This window comes from Cydia pomonella, chromosome 3 (assembly GCF_033807575.1).
Source record: "Cydia pomonella isolate Wapato2018A chromosome 3, ilCydPomo1, whole genome shotgun sequence".
NCBI classification, from domain to species: Eukaryota; Metazoa; Arthropoda; class Insecta; order Lepidoptera; family Tortricidae; genus Cydia; species Cydia pomonella.
Genome location: NC_084705.1, coordinates 6188126 through 6207166, shown reverse-complemented (window position 1 = coordinate 6207166; position 19041 = coordinate 6188126).

Genomic DNA, 19041 nt, shown 5'->3' with positions numbered 1-19041 from the left:
TTCAAATCAAAGACAACAAAATCAGTGAACAGTGGGTAGGGAAGGATCTACAAATTGTTACCCCAAAATATACCAGTTAGTATATATTGTATTTTCAGAATATGGGAATAAGGTCTACAATATTACGCGTGCTGATTTTGTTTACTACTTGACTGTTCCTTGAGCCGTCCATCTTGAAACTCCCAGGGCCGGATTCAAATGTTTTTAATTACAAAGTCTTTTAATTTTTTCTTAAATTTATTTATGTTTTTGCATTCCTTAATATGTGTGGGTATTTTATTATAGAACTGTGCCCCTTCATATCCAATGTTTTTTTGTCCAAATTTAGTGCGCGTGGGTTGGAGGCATAGACTATTGGAGTTACGTAAAGGTCGTAAACCTAACTCAGTTTTTGTTTTAAAAGTTATTTGCGATTTAATTTTTTTATCTATTATTTTTCTTATAAGTATGCATATATTATTAAAATAAAGCTGGTTGAGATTCATTATTTTGGTTTCCGAATAAATTTTAGCACTTGGTGTAAGAAAGTCATATCGAAAAAGTGTTTTTACTATTTTATTTTGGGCTATCTGTAGACTTTTAAGCGTAGTCTTATTCGCACTTCCCCATATCTCTACTAGATAATTTAGGCGAGACTTCACTAGAGAGTTGTATATAGTGTATAGTACCGGGCGCGGAAAACAGTGCACAGTATTAAAGAGACAGCCTCGTAGTGATGATAATTTATTTTTCAATTTATTAATATGAGGTTTCCACGTTAGCTCGCTGTCAATTATGAGTCCTAAATACTTCTCTTCTGATGATTTCTTTATTTTGATTTTATTTATCGTCAATGGTGTTTCATCGTTGACTTTTTTGTTTTTAGCTTTAAATATCACGTAGCTGGTTTTTTCTATGTTAATAGTAAGTAAGTTACTTTGGTACCAGTTGTATAGTTTATTGAGATCATCTTGTGCCATTGTTTTTATTTCATCTATCGAATGTCCAAAATAAAACACACATGTGTCATCTGCATACAGACTAAGCTCTCCTCGTAATGGTATTTCACTAATGCTATTGACATATATTAAAAACAGAAGTGGCCCGAGGATAGAACCTTGAGGGACGCCGCAAGTAATTTTTTGAGGAGAACTTTGTTCGTTACCTATTTTTACAATTTGAGAGCGATTTTTTAAGTATGATTCAAACATTGCATATGCTACGCCTGTAATTCCTATGATTTTAAGTTTTTCCAATAGGAGCTCGTGGCTGACAGTATCAAAAGCCTTTTTAAGGTCAATGAAGATTCCCAAGGCTATTTTCCTGTTGTCTATATTCGTTTTGATATTATTAACTAGATCGATCGTGGAGGATAGTGTACTAGATTCCGGACGAAACCCATATTGTTTGTCGAAAAAGAAATTAATTTGTGTTAGATAACTATTCAAACGACGGTAGATGATCTTCTCAAGTATTTTTGACAATACGGGTAATACGGAGACCGGTCTATAATTCCCAGGTTCCGTTTTGTTTCCTGATTTGAATATTGGTGAAACCTTAGCAACCTTTAGTGAGTCTGGGAAAATGCCATTCTTTAAACAGTAATTAATGCATTTCGTCAGCTTTGGAACCATATTATGTATTATACATTGAATAGATTTTGTTGTGATTTTGTCTATACCAGCACTACAGTTCGAGTCCAAATCTTTAACAATTTTCGATACTTCTTCTTCATCGCAGGATATTAACTCTGCCATTTTGTCAGTATTACCGTTAGCAATGTTAGTATTATATGTACTATCACTTGCCTTATATAGATCTTGTGATTTTATTTCGTCAGCTAACTGCGGACCTATTGTAGCAAAGTAGGTATTAAAGTGCTCACAAATTTCCTTTATGTTGTCGATAGTTCCGGTGGTTGTAGTAAGTTTTGAAGGAATGCTGTCATCTTTTCTTTTGTTATTAGACAGAGTTGATATCAGTCGCCACATTTGTTTTGGATCGTTCTTACATTTTATGAAAGAGTCATAGTAATATTTATTCTTGCACTTTTTGGTTAATATTGTAGTCTCATTTCTTTCCTTTTTATATTTTGATAGTAACTCGTCGCTTTCAGGGTTATTTTTCAATTGTTGCCAGAGTTCATTTCTTCTATTGATTTTTTGTATGATATTTTTATTTATCCAGTCCTGCTTTGGAGCGTTCATAATTTTCGTTTTTGTTATTGTACTACTTTTTATCATGTTTTTTATAGACTCATGTAATGTTTCAAAATTAGACTCTAAAGCCCTGTCAAAGCCCTGTCCAGCTAATTTCTGTAGTAACTCGTAATTGATCGCCTCGTACTGTGTCTTGACATGGGTATTTATCTTGCTATTTTTTAATTCAAGAATAATTTGTTTATGATCCGATATTGCGGAGTCAGCCAGTGCTATATGAATATTTTTACCGTTTAAATTTGATAATATATGATCCAGGATGCTGTTCGTTGTTGAAGTCGATCGCGTTGAGTATTGTTTGTCTAATTGATTTAAAACTTTGTATCCGTTTTCCTTAAGCATGCCAGTATATATCTTAGAATCCAAATTTTCTTCTAATAAGTTTATATTAAAATCACCAAAGATAATAGTTGGTTTTCTTTGTGGCAATTGTCTCTCAAAATCTTCAACGAATGTATTAATATTGGTATCGCCGGGTTTATAAACTAGTCCAATATTTAGGTTAAATTTATGTGTGTGTATCCATAAGTAATTATTTCCATTTATATATTGCCCTCCAATCAGATTGTGTTGCAAATTTTTATGTATATAGATAGATACTCCGCCGCCTCTTTTGTCAGTTCTGTAGTTATAATAGTGTAGGTAGTTAGGAATATCTAGGTAAGTTGCTTCCTCCTCCGATTTTATCCACGTTTCAGTAAGCAATATTAGGTGGACTTGTATACTTAATAATTTTACGAGACATTTTAATTCGTCCAACTTCCCATGTCTTACAAGACTTCTTATGTTGGCGTAGAAGAAGTTGAATGAGCCTTCTATAGGTTTTAAGTCATTGTAGGATGTTAGAATCTGGTAAGATATTAGTTTTGGCTCAAGTCTTGTCGTGTTGTCGGTGTATCCTTGCTGTTCATGCTGCCGTCGTTTTTTGGCAGCGACACAATCTTGGGATGTCAGTAGTATAGAAGCGCCGGTTCTGCCCCATGGTTTCACGCCCCCCCTTTAGCTCCGCCCCTCGCCCACCAGGTGTCCCACCCCTGATCCCAGTCTTCCCGACCTAAAAAAAAAAAAAAAAAAAAAAAAAAAAAAAAAAAAAAAAAAAAAAAAAAAAAAAAAACAAATAGGGCCCCATTTGGATCGATTGCGATAGGTCCCGACAGTGCCCGGAGTCTCCTTCTATCACTTCTGCACTCCGCTACATAAACAATACACGCTCGTCGACTCTACCATAAAACCCTCGCCGGCCCTTTCTATTGTCTCTATTGTTACCACGACTCGGCGACATGCTATTGTTACTGCCTGCGGTCTCACTCCGATCTTATTTATTCTGTACGTGTTTGCAACAATTAATTAATTTAATAATTATTACATATTTACTTACTCCATATCTACTTAGGAATAAGTATTTTACCTGACCTATTTATATTACATAGGTTTTTTTATATGAACACCTATTACGTTACGATTTTGCATGTCGCCTCCTTCAAACTGTACAGCTCTTTGAGAAAACAATATTGGTTGCAACGCCTATTTATATATAATTACATATTTACTTCCTCCTTATGTACTTAACATTAGGTATTTTTTTTTATATGGGCCCTTAACGTGCCACGATTTGCATGCTGTCTCTTTCAAACCTGTATTGTTTGCAACGCCCATTTATTTATATACAATTACATACTTACTTACTCTATATGTACTTACGACTAGGTATCATACCTATACTATTTTTATTCAATTGGGTTTTTTTATATAGCCACCTCTGTTACGTTGCGAGAACAATATTGGTTGCAACGCCTGTTTATATATAATTACATATTTACTTCCTCCTTATGTACTTAACATTAGGTATTTTTTTTTATATGGGCCCTTAACGTGCCACGATTTGCATGCTGTCTCTTTCAAACCTGTATTGTTTGCAACGCCCATTTATTTATATACAATTACATACTTACTTACTCTATATGTACTTACGACTAGGTATCATACCTATACTATTTTTATTCAATAGGGTTTTTTATATAGCCACCTCTGTTACGTTAGGATTTGCACTCGCACGTTGCTGTCTCTTTCAAACCTTTGAAGAAATCAATAATGTGTATTTACGATAGGAATTATACCTAAACTATTGTATATATACATAATGGGTGATGATTTCATCCCAAATATTTTACATATTTACCTATATGTTAGCAGTTTTTGTCTTAAATTTTATTGATTCCAGATTATTATTGATCGAGACATGTGTTGTCTTGATTTTTTATCCACTCGTAAATAAGTTTGGTATATGTGAGAAATTGACTGCTAATTATTGATAGACAGTTAACATGGCCGTCTTTAGGTCAGGTTTCAACTTGTAGGTATATGTAAACAAAGTTTCCGTTATTTAGTGCTATAATTTATTGCATTCCTGTTTATACCAGTTAGACAGGTGGGGTAGTGACTTTCAAAATCCTGTTAAAACGTGTCTCTTCCTAGGTGGTCCTCTGTTCCCACTAGCGTGCCTGAGGTTTTTTTTAAACACAAATTCATATAAAAAGGCCGCTGCTGAGGGTGAATTATATAGTATCTTTAGACCACCAGTTCAGTTTCATTCTGTTCAAGCAGTTACTATGGATAACTTAAACAGTGATATATACGATTCGCAACTAAATAAAGTGTGTGAAGATGTCGAGGAAGATCAAGCTTTATACGATGCCGGTGAACTATTCAGCCAGTTGCAACGTAAAACGTGAGTATTATTTTTTATTTTATTTACAACTACTTGGTATCGTCCATCGTACTTGCAAGAACTTGTCATATTTTTTTATTTTGTTTCTGTCGCGTTTCGCTAAACTTGTTAAAACATGAATTTATTGTGTTGCTGAGTGGGAGTAGGAGCTTAATATATAAGCAGCCCGACCACCCATTCCCAGCCATTCTACACCATTATCCATTTAAGTGTCAACTGTCAAGGTTATATTGGTGTGTGATACAGTTCTTATAATGGCATTCCAATTTTATCCTCGGTCGGGATTTACTTCAGATGAGATAGCGTGTTTTAATAAAGTTGTTATACTTCAAAAATTCCACAGATTTATAAGATTATGGTATATTGAAGGGGTTTTACCTAATTCATTTATTGAAGACTGGGATATAATACCTTATTATACACCTTGTAATGGTCATATGGAATCATATCAGGATGTCTCATTTACATCTAACCCTGATGAAATAGATGGGGTTCTACCAATGCAAGCATATTGTTTGCATTGTAAAAAAGAATCTAGTTAGTATATTTATAATGGTAATTGTGTGAATACTAATTTAATGATGTGTTAAATGAGTAAGTATAATAATTAGTTTTCTTTTTTCCTTTCACAGAACTTCACAAGTCGGAACCGGTATAAAAAGAAGACTTACGGTGGATCCAGGTATCGATATCCCATACAAGAAAAACCGTCAATCAACTAGTCGTGATCCATCCTCCTATGCACCACCTGAAGCATCTGATACGGATTTAAGTGCAATTAACAGCGATAAAACCGGTACGAAAAAAAGAACTGCAGCGGATCCGGTTAAAGATGGATCTTACAAGAAAAACTGCCCGTCAACCAGTCGTGACCTTTTCACCTCTGCATCACCTGAAGCACCTGATACCGATGTAAGTGCAATTAATAGTGATAAAATCGAATGTTCTGTGTGTCGTATATATGTTTCAAAAAAATTTTATGCAAACCATGTAAATAGCAACGGACACAAAAACAATGTCTTACATTCAGATTATGAACTAATTAATGTTCAGTTGATTGAAAGTGCTTTTAAAAATAGGGTTGCAACGTATAGGGTCGTCTCTAATAATAGTACTCTTGGTAATCTTGAAACCCCTGAAATATTTTTACAGGATAATAGAGAAAAAATACAGACATTGTGGAACCGTTCACTTACAAGTCATTGTAGCTTAAAAGTTAACTTCATTCTTTATGCAGATTTCTTTCAAGAAACAAAACAACTTACAAATACTTTTGATTTTCAATTAACTAACAATATCATTACCAGAAGCAGTGATAGCGATGAAATCTTTTTATCTCTCTTGAATGAAATGTTAATGAAATTATCAAATTTTGAAAAAAAGGATAGTGGCTGGAGTTTACAAAAAATTAATTATCTAGATGTGAATATAAACAAATATAATCCGTTGCATGGTTCATCATACATAAAATTACCGCGTGATATACACAATAAAAAGGCTATAATTAATGTTCAAAATAATGATTACGAATGTTTTCGATGGGCTGTACTGTCAGGTTTATATCCACCTCAAAGGAATAACCATGCAAATATTGTGGGTACATACATGAAACATAAGGATAAATTGAACTTTGGACAACTTTCTTTCCCAATGAAACTTACTGATATTCCTAAGTTTGAGACTCTGAATGGCTTGAGTATTAATGTTTTTGGATTGGAATACAAACCACAAAGCAAAAAACATGATGTTGTGGGTCCTTTGCACCTTTCAAAGTGTAAACAAACAAATCATTTGAACTTATTGTACATAACCGAAGGTAGCAGAGGACATTATTGTTGGATTCGTAACTTATCTCGATTAGTGTCTAATCAATTAAAAAGTAGAGATCATAGTGTTTTTATTTGCGATGGGTGTTTACTAAACTTTACATCAAACGAAAATTTAGAAAGCCACCAAAAAAATGGTTGTTTTCATGTGTGTACTAAATTGCCATCACAACAACACAAACAAAGAAATTGGTTTAATGAACTAGTTCCCTCTAACATGCTTACCTTCAAGAACTATGAACGTAAGTTACGAATCCCCTACGTTGTATATGCTGATTTCGAAGCATTTTTAAATCCGATTCCACATTCTAATAATTTCGATAAAACTACATCTTCAACCACTAATATTCAAAAACATGAAGTCTATAGTTATGGATATTATGTTAAGTGCTCCTACAACGATAAATTATCTGTGTATAGGACCTATAAGGGTGAAAACTGTGCTCGTACCTTCATGGATTCGTTAAAAAAGGATTTACAACGAATTTGTTGCAAAAACACGTTTGTAAAAACCCCTCAACCCTTGACTGAAGATAACAAAGTAAATATTGCACAAAGTAGTCATTGTTATATTTGTGAAAAAAAATTAAACGGGGAACAGGTAATTTATTACCACTGGCAAACGGGACTTTATGAAGGAGTCGTTCATTCACATTGTAACGAAAAATATAGGTCTCCTGACTTTGTACCCATATTTGTTCATAATTTGAGTAATTATGATAGCCATTTTATTATCCACGGGTTAGGTTTTGAGGAAGGTAAAATAGAAATTATCCCCCAAAACAAAGAAAAATACATATCATTTACAAAATCCATAAAAGTTAATAATCGTATCATGAAATTAAGGTTTGTTGATTCTTTGAAATTCATGGCTAGTAGTCTTGATAAGTTGACTAAAGATTTAAAACCCGAACAGTTTTACGATCTGAAATTGAATTTTCCTAGTGGGGCAGATTTTAAACGGCTGATACGTAAGGGTGTATATCCATACGAATATATGAAATCGTTCGATTGTCTGAAATTAACATCTCTTCCTCAATTTAAAGAGTTTTATAATTCTTTGACCGGAAGTGACATCGAACAAAGTGATTACGAACATGCATTGGATGTATGGAACCATTTTAACTGCAAAAATATGGGTGAATATTCTGACTTATACTTGAAAACAGATGTTTTACTTTTAACTGATGTTTTCGAAAATTTTAGGAACGTTTGTATGAAAACATATGGGTTAGATCCGGCTCACTATTATACTGCTCCCGGTTTAAGTTGGGATGCAATGTTACGTGTAACAAAAATAGAATTAGAACTTTTGACAGAGGTTGATAAAATCACATTTATTTCAAAAAATATTCGCGGCGGTATTTCGCAATGCAGCAACAGATATGCAAAAGCGAATAACAAGTTTATGACGGAAACCGAATATGATCAAAATATACCGAGTTCCTTTCTAATGTTTTTCGATGCCAATAACCTTTATGGCTGGGCTATGTCACAACATCTTCCTACGGGTAAATTTGAATGGGTGGATGTGGATACCCATTTTGATATTCCAGATGATGCTGATCATGGTTTTATCCTGGAGGTTGACTTAGAATATCCATTTGAGTTTCATGACGCTCATTCTGATTTACCTTTCTGTCCAGAAAATGTGATATTAGGTGACTCAAAAGAAAAAAAGCTAATAGCTCATTTAAACAAAAAATGTAACTATGTAATTCATTATAGAAACTTAAAGCAATGTTTAAAAAATGGATTAAAGCTAGTAAAAATTCACAAAATATTGCGATTTGAACAATCTGCTTGGATGAAGTGCTATATAGACCTAAATACTCACATGCGAATGCATGCAACTTCTGTATTTGAGAAAGATTTTTATAAATTAATGAACAATGCGGTGTATGGAAAAACAATGGAGAACGTTTTGAAACGTGTTGATGTCAGATTAACAAATCACTGGGAAAATAATGGAAATTCTCTAGGAGTTCAGTCTTTAATAGCCAAACCTGAATTTCATAGTATATCAATATTTTCTGAAAATCTTGCAGCTGTTCAGTTAAAACAAACGGAAGTATTTTATAACAAACCAATATATCTTGGTTTTTGTGTTTTAGATTTATCTAAAACCCTGATGTATAGTTTTCATTATGAATATATGAAACAGAAATATCAGGGGGAAAAATTAAAACTACTTTACACCGATACCGATAGTTTAGTTTACCAAATATTTACTGAAAATGTTTACGAAGATATTAGATCAGATCTTGACACATATTTTGACACATCTGATTACCCCATTAACAATCAGTATGGCTTACCTTTAGTAAACAACATGAAATTGGGTTATTTCAAAGATGAGCTAAAAGGGAAAATTTTCAAAGAATTTATAGGTCTTCGATCAAAAATGTATGCCATGGATATTCAGAATGAAAACAAACTTATAGTTAAAGCCAAAGGAGTCAACAAATCCGTTACCAGTAAAATGAAACTTGAAGAATATAAGAAATGTTTATATTCAAAATCCACTCAACTGAATACAATGTTGAGATTTAAAACTATAAAACACATAATATACACACAAAGAATTCATAAAATATCACTGTCTGCTAATGATACGAAAAGGTATTTAATTGAAAACTCAACAGACACCCTGGCATGGGGTCATCATCGCATTCCTAATCACTAAGCAAAAGTAGTTTTCTAACGATACACAGAACAATAAATAATTTTATCATTATTTTTGTACATAGTTGCTTTTATTTTTATTTTATAATCGTTAATAAATGTATATTTTATAATCGTAACTTAAAAAAACTGTATTTATAACTTTAATGTATTTTTTTTTTCCTTTTTTTTTTTAGGATATAATTGAAATTCCTAGCTCCTTTATAATAGTGCCCTACAACGACGAAGAGAAAGTTGTATCGAGATTTTTTTTTTGTGATCTTATTTTTATTATTTTACAGTCGTTATTGTCGTCTCACTTATGATATTTGTTTGTAAGAATATTTTGTTTGATATTCCTTGTAAGCAATAAAAAAAAGAAAATGTTTTTTTGTTTATAGTGAAAAAAAAAAAAAAAAAAAAAAAAAAACGTGTATGTGTATTCTTCTTGGTTCTTTATTTTTCCGAAGTGATAGTAAAATTAGATTATAATGACAATATTATTATATAATCTCAAAAATAAAACTTTTATAAGTAATAATTGATTTATATTATTTTCTTGTGATCCCTCATCGGCAAGTAACCTTCGTGGTTTAGTTTAAAATACCTGAATTAAATGAAATATGTCACTTCAATTTTATTTCTCGTGACATCAGCACATGCACACTTTACACTGGTCAGAAATGATTCATTTTTACCATCCTTTTACCACTATTGTAGCTGGTCCTAGTGGATGTGGTAAAACTAAATTTGTCACAAGTTTTTTGGAAAATTCAAACGAAATATGTAATGTTGAGTTTGACGAAATTATTTGGTGCTATGATGAAATGCAACCTGTATACAATTTAGAAAATGTTAATTATAATCAAGGAATACCCGACATATCTATGTTTGATGGTCAAAAACCTAAACTGCTTATAATAGATGATTTAATGAGGGAATCAGATGGACGAATTGTTGATATTTTTACGAAAGGCAGTCACCACAGAAACTTGAGCGTGTTTTATATCACACAAAATATATTTCATCAAGGTAAAGGTCAACGTGATATGTCTTTGAATACAAGTTATTTAGTGTTCTTTAAAAACCCTAGAGATAAAACACAAATACGTTATTTGGCTCGTCAAGTTTACCCAGAAAATTCAAAGTTCGTGGACGAAGCTTACAAGGATGCTACTAAACACGCCCACGGCTATCTCATGATTGATCTAAAACAAAATACAGATGACATGTGCCGTTTTAAAACTAAAATATTCCCGTTTGATGGTCATTGCACGGTGTATATCCCAAAGAAAGGTTTTAAATACAACAAGGATCATCAAGTTTTAGTCAGTTCTAAATGATGCATTCAAGGGTAAGCACCTATAAACATTTACTAAAAGCACTTCAGTTACTTAAACCGAAATATCGCACAGCTTTACTTAAATCGTGTGATGAAGAGGAGATCAATATCATTTGTGAATGTATCTATAACGTTCTAAATGGGAAAATTCCTTTAGATAACAAAGTAAAATCCAAACTCAAAAAATATAAGGATATATTACGAAAATTAGTTTCAAAAGGCAAGAACAAGCTTAGAAAAACTATTATTATTCAGAAAGGGGGTGCATTTTTACCAATTATTTTAGGTGCAGTTTTAAGTGCTTTGGTAAATTCCTTATCTTAAACACAATGGAGAATACAAAGAAAATGTTGTTAGTAGAACCAGAATTAATTGAAAGACTTAAAAGAAGTGACAACCAGGTGGAAAATTCAACATCTCGTCTAGATGGCGAAATGCATAAAATTCTTAGAAGGAAAATAAATGATCGAGAAAAGTGGGCTTTATATTCTCAAGCACTACAACGATATTTACATTTTGCTGAAACAGACCGAAGACCATTTAAAATACCAATAGAGATGGATGAAGTTAACCACCTTAGCGATAAGATCTACAACTTTGCTTCGGAAACCAATAAAAAGGAGGATGACGTCCAAAAGGATGAAAATGTTCGAATTGAGAAATCATTTACTGAAAACTTGAGCGGAAATTTGAATTTACCTGAGCCTGAAACGAATGTTTTTGCTACACCTCCTGGTGGATCAAAGTTTAATTTACCTAAACAGTATTCTCCATCTTATATTATAGATGTTATACCTAAATCTTACAAGACAAAAACACAGACGCTACTACAAAATATTATTTTGAATAAACCTAAAATTTGGTGGAAGGAGAACGGTGAAGTAGTTATAAACAGTCAGACTATACGAAACAGTAATATTCTCGATTTGGTAGGTGATGTGGTTAGACCGCTTAAACGCCCAAAACCAGTCGGTTGGGAAGATTTCGCTAGTATGTTAAATGAGATAAAAGTGCCAACGTCATGTATTGGTAACCCAACAAATTTGGAATTTATTAATAAACTCCATTCAGCAGAACCTCGCACTTCGCAGGCTTCTATTAGCGCTCAAAACTTATCAATAACAGAAAAAAACGCATCTACTCCTCTATCTACTAAGCCAAAAACGAGATCTCATAAGAAATTAGAGTGGGAAAAATGGACTCCTTATTAGACATAAATAGAATATACTACGATGTATCAAATCCAGCTGGGTATAGTAGTTTAAATAATCTGATAAAGGAAATGAAAGGTTATATGAATAGAGAGGAAGTGAAAAAATGGTTGCAGTCCCAAGAAGCGTACACTCTACATAAACCTGTTCATAAGCGTTTTTCGCGTAACAAATACATCCTGTCTAACTACAATGAACTATGGCAAGCTGACCTAAGTGATATGCGTACCTATAGTGAATACAACGATGGGTATAAATATATTCTTTGTGTTATTGATGTATTTAGTAAATATGCTTTTGCAAGAGTAATGAAAAAGAAGGATTCTGAAACGGTTAAAACATGTTTTGAAAGCATATTTACGGAAGCAAATGCAACTCCTAGACACATTCAATCTGATAAGGGTACAGAATTTGTTTCAAAGACAGTAAGAGCTTATTTTAAAAGTAAGAATATAAATTATTATACTACCAATAATCCAGATATTAAGGCTAGCATAGTTGAAAGATTTCAAAGAACTCTTAAAACAAAAATGTGGCGTTATTTCACTCATAATAACACTTACAATTACACTAATATATTACAAGATCTTCTTTATTCATATAACCATAGCTATCATTCCAGCATAAAAATGCGTCCAGTTGATGTTAACTTTGGTAATATAAGAACTGTTTGGTGTAACTTATACGAACGAAAAAATTATACACGACCTTTATTAGGAAAGGCAAGGCTAAATGTAGGTGATCATGTAAGGATAACAAAATATAAACATATATTTCAAAAGGGTTATGAAACTAATTGGAGTGATGAAATATTTGTGATTGCATCCGTTATTAATAGGTATCCGTGGGTTGTTTATACTTTAAAAGATTTAGAAGGGGAACCTATAATTGGTACATTTTATTCTAAAGAATTACAAAAAGTAACTCATCACCCCTCCATCAAGTATAAAATCGATAAAATAATACGCTCGCGGCGTATTGGCGGCAGAAAGGAGGTGTTCGTGAAGTGGCGAGGTTATCCCAATAAATTCAATTCCTGGATACCGTCATCTAGCTTAGAAACATTATGAGTGAAAACAGTTTTTACTTAACTTTGTTGAGTAATAGCTCATCTGATTATTACAATGATAATACCACTGCCCATTTTTTAACCAAATTACCTAAAACCATTAAATTAGAAGGAGAATGGGTCGTTGGCTTAGTAGAATTTCAATACCCTTGTTCCATGTATAATGTTCAAGATCTTGAAAATATAATTTATATTAAAAAAAAGTAAAAGGACATGCGGGCAAGACAGATAAAATTGTTGATATGAAAACTCATATACCAGCGACTTCATATGACAATATTGATCATTTTCTTAATGCATTCAATGAAAATCCACTGTTAAAGAATAAAGCTAAATTCAAATATGATCAAATCTCGAAAATGGTGTCAGCGGTAGCAATGGATAAAGAAATTATGTCAATTACAACAACTCCCATATTAAGTCTGCAGTTAGGCTTTGCACCGAGATCAAATTTAAAAGACATCTCAATGGGAAAACATCCAGCCAATTTATACTTAGGTTTACCCTCACAAATGTTCGTTTATACTGATATCATTCATCCACAAGTGGTGGGAGATGTTATAACAGCATTACTAAGAATAATACCATTGGATCCAACTAAGTTTATCTATGGTGCTTACAAAACACATATTTTCTCACCTGCTCACTATGTACCCGTATTACGAAGAGAATTTGATACTATAGAAATAGATATAAGATCAACTACCGGAGCTAGAATACCATTCCAGTTTGGGTCTTCTTGCGTGAAACTACACTTCCAACGAATAAAATGAATTATAAAAGATCATCTATCTCCTGTCCATATGAACATTACTATTCACATCAAGCTGGCACTGGTATCGGAATTGTATATAAAGGGGTTCCATTTCAACGAGGACATGGAATTGGAAGTTTTTTGGGTGGTCTTTTTAGGTCTGTGCTACCATTATTATCTAGTGGTTTTAAAACAGTGGGAAAAGAAACTTTAGATGCAGGGATCGGCCTTTTATCCGATATGGTAAACTCACGACCAATGGATAGTTCGATTAGATCTAGGTTTAAAGAAGCAAGTGCCAACTTAAAAAGAAAAGCAGATGAAAAAATTGATTCATTGATGTCGGGGTCTGGGTATAAAATGTCTACAAAAAGACGTGAACCGTTCATTAACTTAAAAGCATCGCGACGAAGAGGAGCTAAAAAACAAAAGAAAAATAATATTGAAGATATATTTTCAAACTAAAAAATGTCATTCTTACATAGTCATTCATGTGAGTGCGCCAAATCTGAGTTAGACTTATTTGCTCTACCATCAACTCAAACCAGCATTGAAAGTGGTCAGTGGATTCATTATAAACCAATTTCATCACTAAGTGATGATGGCCCTATCGAGTTTCAAGTTCCCGGGTCGGGCGATGATTACATTGATCTATCACATACTTTGTTGCTTATAAAGGCCAAAATATTGAATCAGGATGGAACGAAAATAAAAGCTGACGCAGACGTTGCCCCAGTTAATAATTGGTTACATTCCCTTTTTAGCCAGCTAGACATCTATTTAAATCAGAAGCTCATATCACCTCCAAACAATACATATGCTTACCGAGCCTATATGGAAAATCTGCTTAATTATGGTTCAGGAGCCAAAAAATCTCATTTGACTTGTGGATTGTGGTATGAAGATACCCCCAACTACATGGACAGTGTTGACTCGAATAACAAAGGATTTCACGAAAGAATGGAGTTTGTCAAAGAAAGCAATGAAGTTGAAATGATCGGACACTTGCATGGTGACATATTTAACCAAGAGAAATTTCTTATTAATGGTATGGAAATGCGAATAAAATTAGTCCGTTCGAAAGAAGCATTTAATTTAATTTGTCATAAGGATGGTAAATTTAAAGTACAAATAACAGATGCCAGTCTCATTATCAGAAGAGCGAGAATAAATCCGAGTGTTTTGTTAGCCCATCAAAAAGTATTAGCAACAACAACTGCCAAATACCCGATAACAAGAGCGGAAGTTAAAGTTATAACATTACCCGCAGGTATACAGGGTAAAACGTTGGATAATATATTTCTCGGGCAAGTTCCTAAAAGATGTATTATTGGATTTGTTTCAAACTCTGGGTTTAACGGTAATTTAGCTATAAATCCATTCAATTTCCAACATTATCATATGAATTCATTTAGTTTGTATGTAGATGGTCACGAAATTCCTTCTAAAACATTACAACCCTCATTTAACTCTTCAGGTTTAATAGCCACTGCTTATCATACTTTGTTTTCTGGTACTGGTATTCATTTCCATAATGAAGGTAATGCTATAAGCAGATCCAACTATATGGGTGGTTATTCTTTATTATGCTTTGATTTGACTCCTGATTTATCTGCTAGTTCAACTTCACACTGGAATCTTGTTAGACATGGAAGTGTTAGAATCGAAGTTCGTTTTGATTCAGCTTTAAATAGCACTATAAACTGTGTTGTGTATGCTGAATTTGATAACATAATTGAAATAAATAAAAATCGCGATGTCACTGTAGATTATAACAGTTAGTAATTAAATAAATACAATGTATTCACACAATTTTTATCATTACCCCTTCAACGTTGGTTGTAAAATCATCAGTAGTCAACATATACATTTTGTTTGATATGGATTCGAATGAAATACAACTGGGTATGAATAAAATAAACCAAAGGTTTAAGTCAAATGTTTTTCCTGCAAATCGCATTCCTGTTTGGATCAATTTACCTGCTTTTATTATTAGCAATTTGGACCCCGATTCTAAACCTGGGTCTCATTGGATCGCAATTTACATTGATGTGAACGGATATGGTGAATACTTTGACTCTTTTGGCCGAAAGCCTACTGGTTATCATAAGTTATTTCTAAAAAGAAATGCTAAAAGGTGGTTTCATAACCATAAATCACTTCAAAATTATTTTACCTCAGTTTGTGGGGAATATTGTTTAGTTTATCTTTATTTTAAGTATCAAGGGAAAAAAATGTCTCAATTTCTAAATTTGTTTTCTGATAATACTTTGAGTAATGATCTAGTATTAAGAAATATGTTTAAACAAATCTTTGTGAAATAAAAGAATATGTACAATGAAATTATGTGTTTTATTTATAAAAAATATATATGTTACACAAAAAGTTCGATATTACAATTAAGACACTTAAAATAAGTTTGAAGCTAAACGTTAACTAAAACTATTTTAAACAATACAATATTTGAAAAACTTATTTTAGACCTAAGTTTATGAAATTAAACAAAGCACTTTAACACTATTTATTTTCAGTTCCTAAACAATATTTAACACACTTAGGCTTTGCCGATAACTCTTTTGTGATGTTGTAAATGACATCACGAGCACTTTGTTCATGCGTGTCCCCTTCTCCGACGGTGTAGTATCTAACACGAAGATCGCAGTGTTTCCAATGCTCCAATGGCGAAACATTTTTTATTTTTTCCATGTCGTATACCTCTATTTTGATCAGATGTGAGGCATATGCCCCATCGTCTTGTCCAGATGTAAGGTATGCGACACCGTCTTCCGTCATTTTGGCGACCGTGGAAGATTTCTTGTAGACTTTCGGCTTCTTCTTGGACTTTTCGAAAAACACGTCGATGTTATTGGATGGTCGCTTCTTTGCTATGGCCTGCTTGACTTTGAAAGCAAGCGTCCCTTCCTCATCGCTCGCTTCGTCTTCGTGTTCATTGAAGTAGTAGTTCTTGAAGGTATTCTCGGTAAACTGAAATAATAATATGAATTAAAATTACACACAAACATACACACAAGAGTTAAACATGATAATTAAACAATTATAGAGTAACACAATTTAATTACTTACATCCATGATCACAAGTGATAATCAAAACTTCAATGTGTAGAAACCAAGAGCTCTTAACTGAACTGGTGGTCTAAAGATACTATATAATTCACCCTCAGCAGCGGCCTTTTTATATGAATTTGTGTTTAAAAAAAACCTCAGGCACGCTAGTGGGAACAGAGGACCACCTAGGAAGAGACACGTTTTAACAGGATTTTGAAAGTCACTACCCCACCTGTCTAACTGGTATAAACAGGAATGCAATAAATTATAGCACTAAATAACGGAAACTTTGTTTACATATACCTACAAGTTGAAACCTGACCTAAAGACGGCCATGTTAACTGTCTATCAATAATTAGCAGTCAATTTCTCACATATACCAAACTTATTTACGAGTGGATAAAAAATCAAGACAACACATGTCTCGATCAATAATAATCTGGAATCAATAAAATTTAAGACAAAAACTGCTAACATATAGGTAAATATGTAAAATATTTGGGATGAAATCATCACCCATTATGTATATATACAATAGTTTAGGTATAATTCCTATCGTAAATACACATTATTGATTTCTTCAAAGGTTTGAAAGAGACAGCAACGTGCGAGTGCAAATCCTAACGTAACAGAGGTGGCTATATAAAAAACCCTATTGAATAAAAATAGTATAGGTATGATACCTAGTCGTAAGTACATATAGAGTAAGTAAGTATGTAATTGTATATAAATAAATGGGCGTTGCAAACAATACAGGTTTGAAAGAGACAGCATGCAAATCGTGGCACGTTAAGGGCCCATATAAAAAAAAATACCTAATGTTAAGTACATAAGGAGGAAGTAAATATGTAATTATATATAAACAGGCGTTGCAACCAATATTGTTCTCGCAACGTAACAGAGGTGGCTATATAAAAAAACCCAATTGAATAAAAATAGTATAGGTATGATACCTAGTCGTAAGTACATATAGAGTAAGTAAGTATGTAATTGTATATAAATAAATGGGCGTTGCAAACAATACAGGTTTGAAAGAGACAGCATGCAAATCGTGGCACGTTAAGGGCCCATATAAAAAAAAATACCTAATGTTAAGTACATAAGGAGGAAGTAAATATGTAATTATATATAAATAGGCGTTGCAACCAATATTGTTTTCTCAAAGAGCTGTACAGTTTGAAGGAGGCGACATGCAAAATCGTAACGTAATAGGTGTTCATATAAAAAAACCTATGTAATATAAATAGGTCAGGTAAAATACTTATTCCTAAGTAGATATGGAGTAAGTAAATATGTAATAATTATTAAATTAATTAATTGTTGCAAACACGTACAGAATAAATAAGATCGGAGTGAGACCGCAGGCAGTAACAATAGCATGTCGCCGAGTCGTGGTAACAATAGAGACAATAGAAAGGGCCGGCGAGGGTTTTATGGTAGAGTCGACGAGCGTGTATTGTTTATGTAGCGGAGTGCAGAAGTGATAGAAGGAGACTCCGGGCACTGTCGGGACCTATCGCAATCGATCCAAATGGGGCCCTATTTGTTTTTTTTTTTTTTTTTTTTTTTTTTTTTTTTTTTTTTTTTTTTTTTTTTTTTTTTTTTAGGTCGGGAAGACTGGGATCAGGGGTGGGACACCTGGTGGGCGAGGGGCGGAGCTAAAGGGGGGGCGTGAAACCATGGGGCAGAACCGGCGCTTCTATACTACTGATGTCCCCTAATATATTTGATGGTTAAGTTTTTTTCCCCATTTTCTATTCTGTTTGAGAGTTGCTCACGCAATTTTTTCATGTGTGTCTGTTGAGCTTGTGTTTGATCCGAAAACAGTTTCACTTGATCGTGTTGGTAGTTATTTCGTTTCCGTAGGAGGTCTATTGCGGTTCTACTTGCATCAAAACATACTTTAAGGGGACGATGGTTTCCTGGTTTGTATTTCCCAATTCGCAGAACTTTTAGCGGTTGTGGAGCGTCTTCAGCCTGAAGCACTAATTTTAAGATACTGTCAACTGCGTTTCGGTCCTGCGCTAGTCTCTCCTCGAAAGTATTAGCTGAGGCTTCAGCAACACCCACTATTACAATGTTTTTTTGTCTCTCCGACCGTTCCGCTATCTCATTGATGAGTTCATCCATTGATGTTTGGAGAGTGCCATTGTTTTCTTGTTTCTGAAAAGCGTCTACTTTAT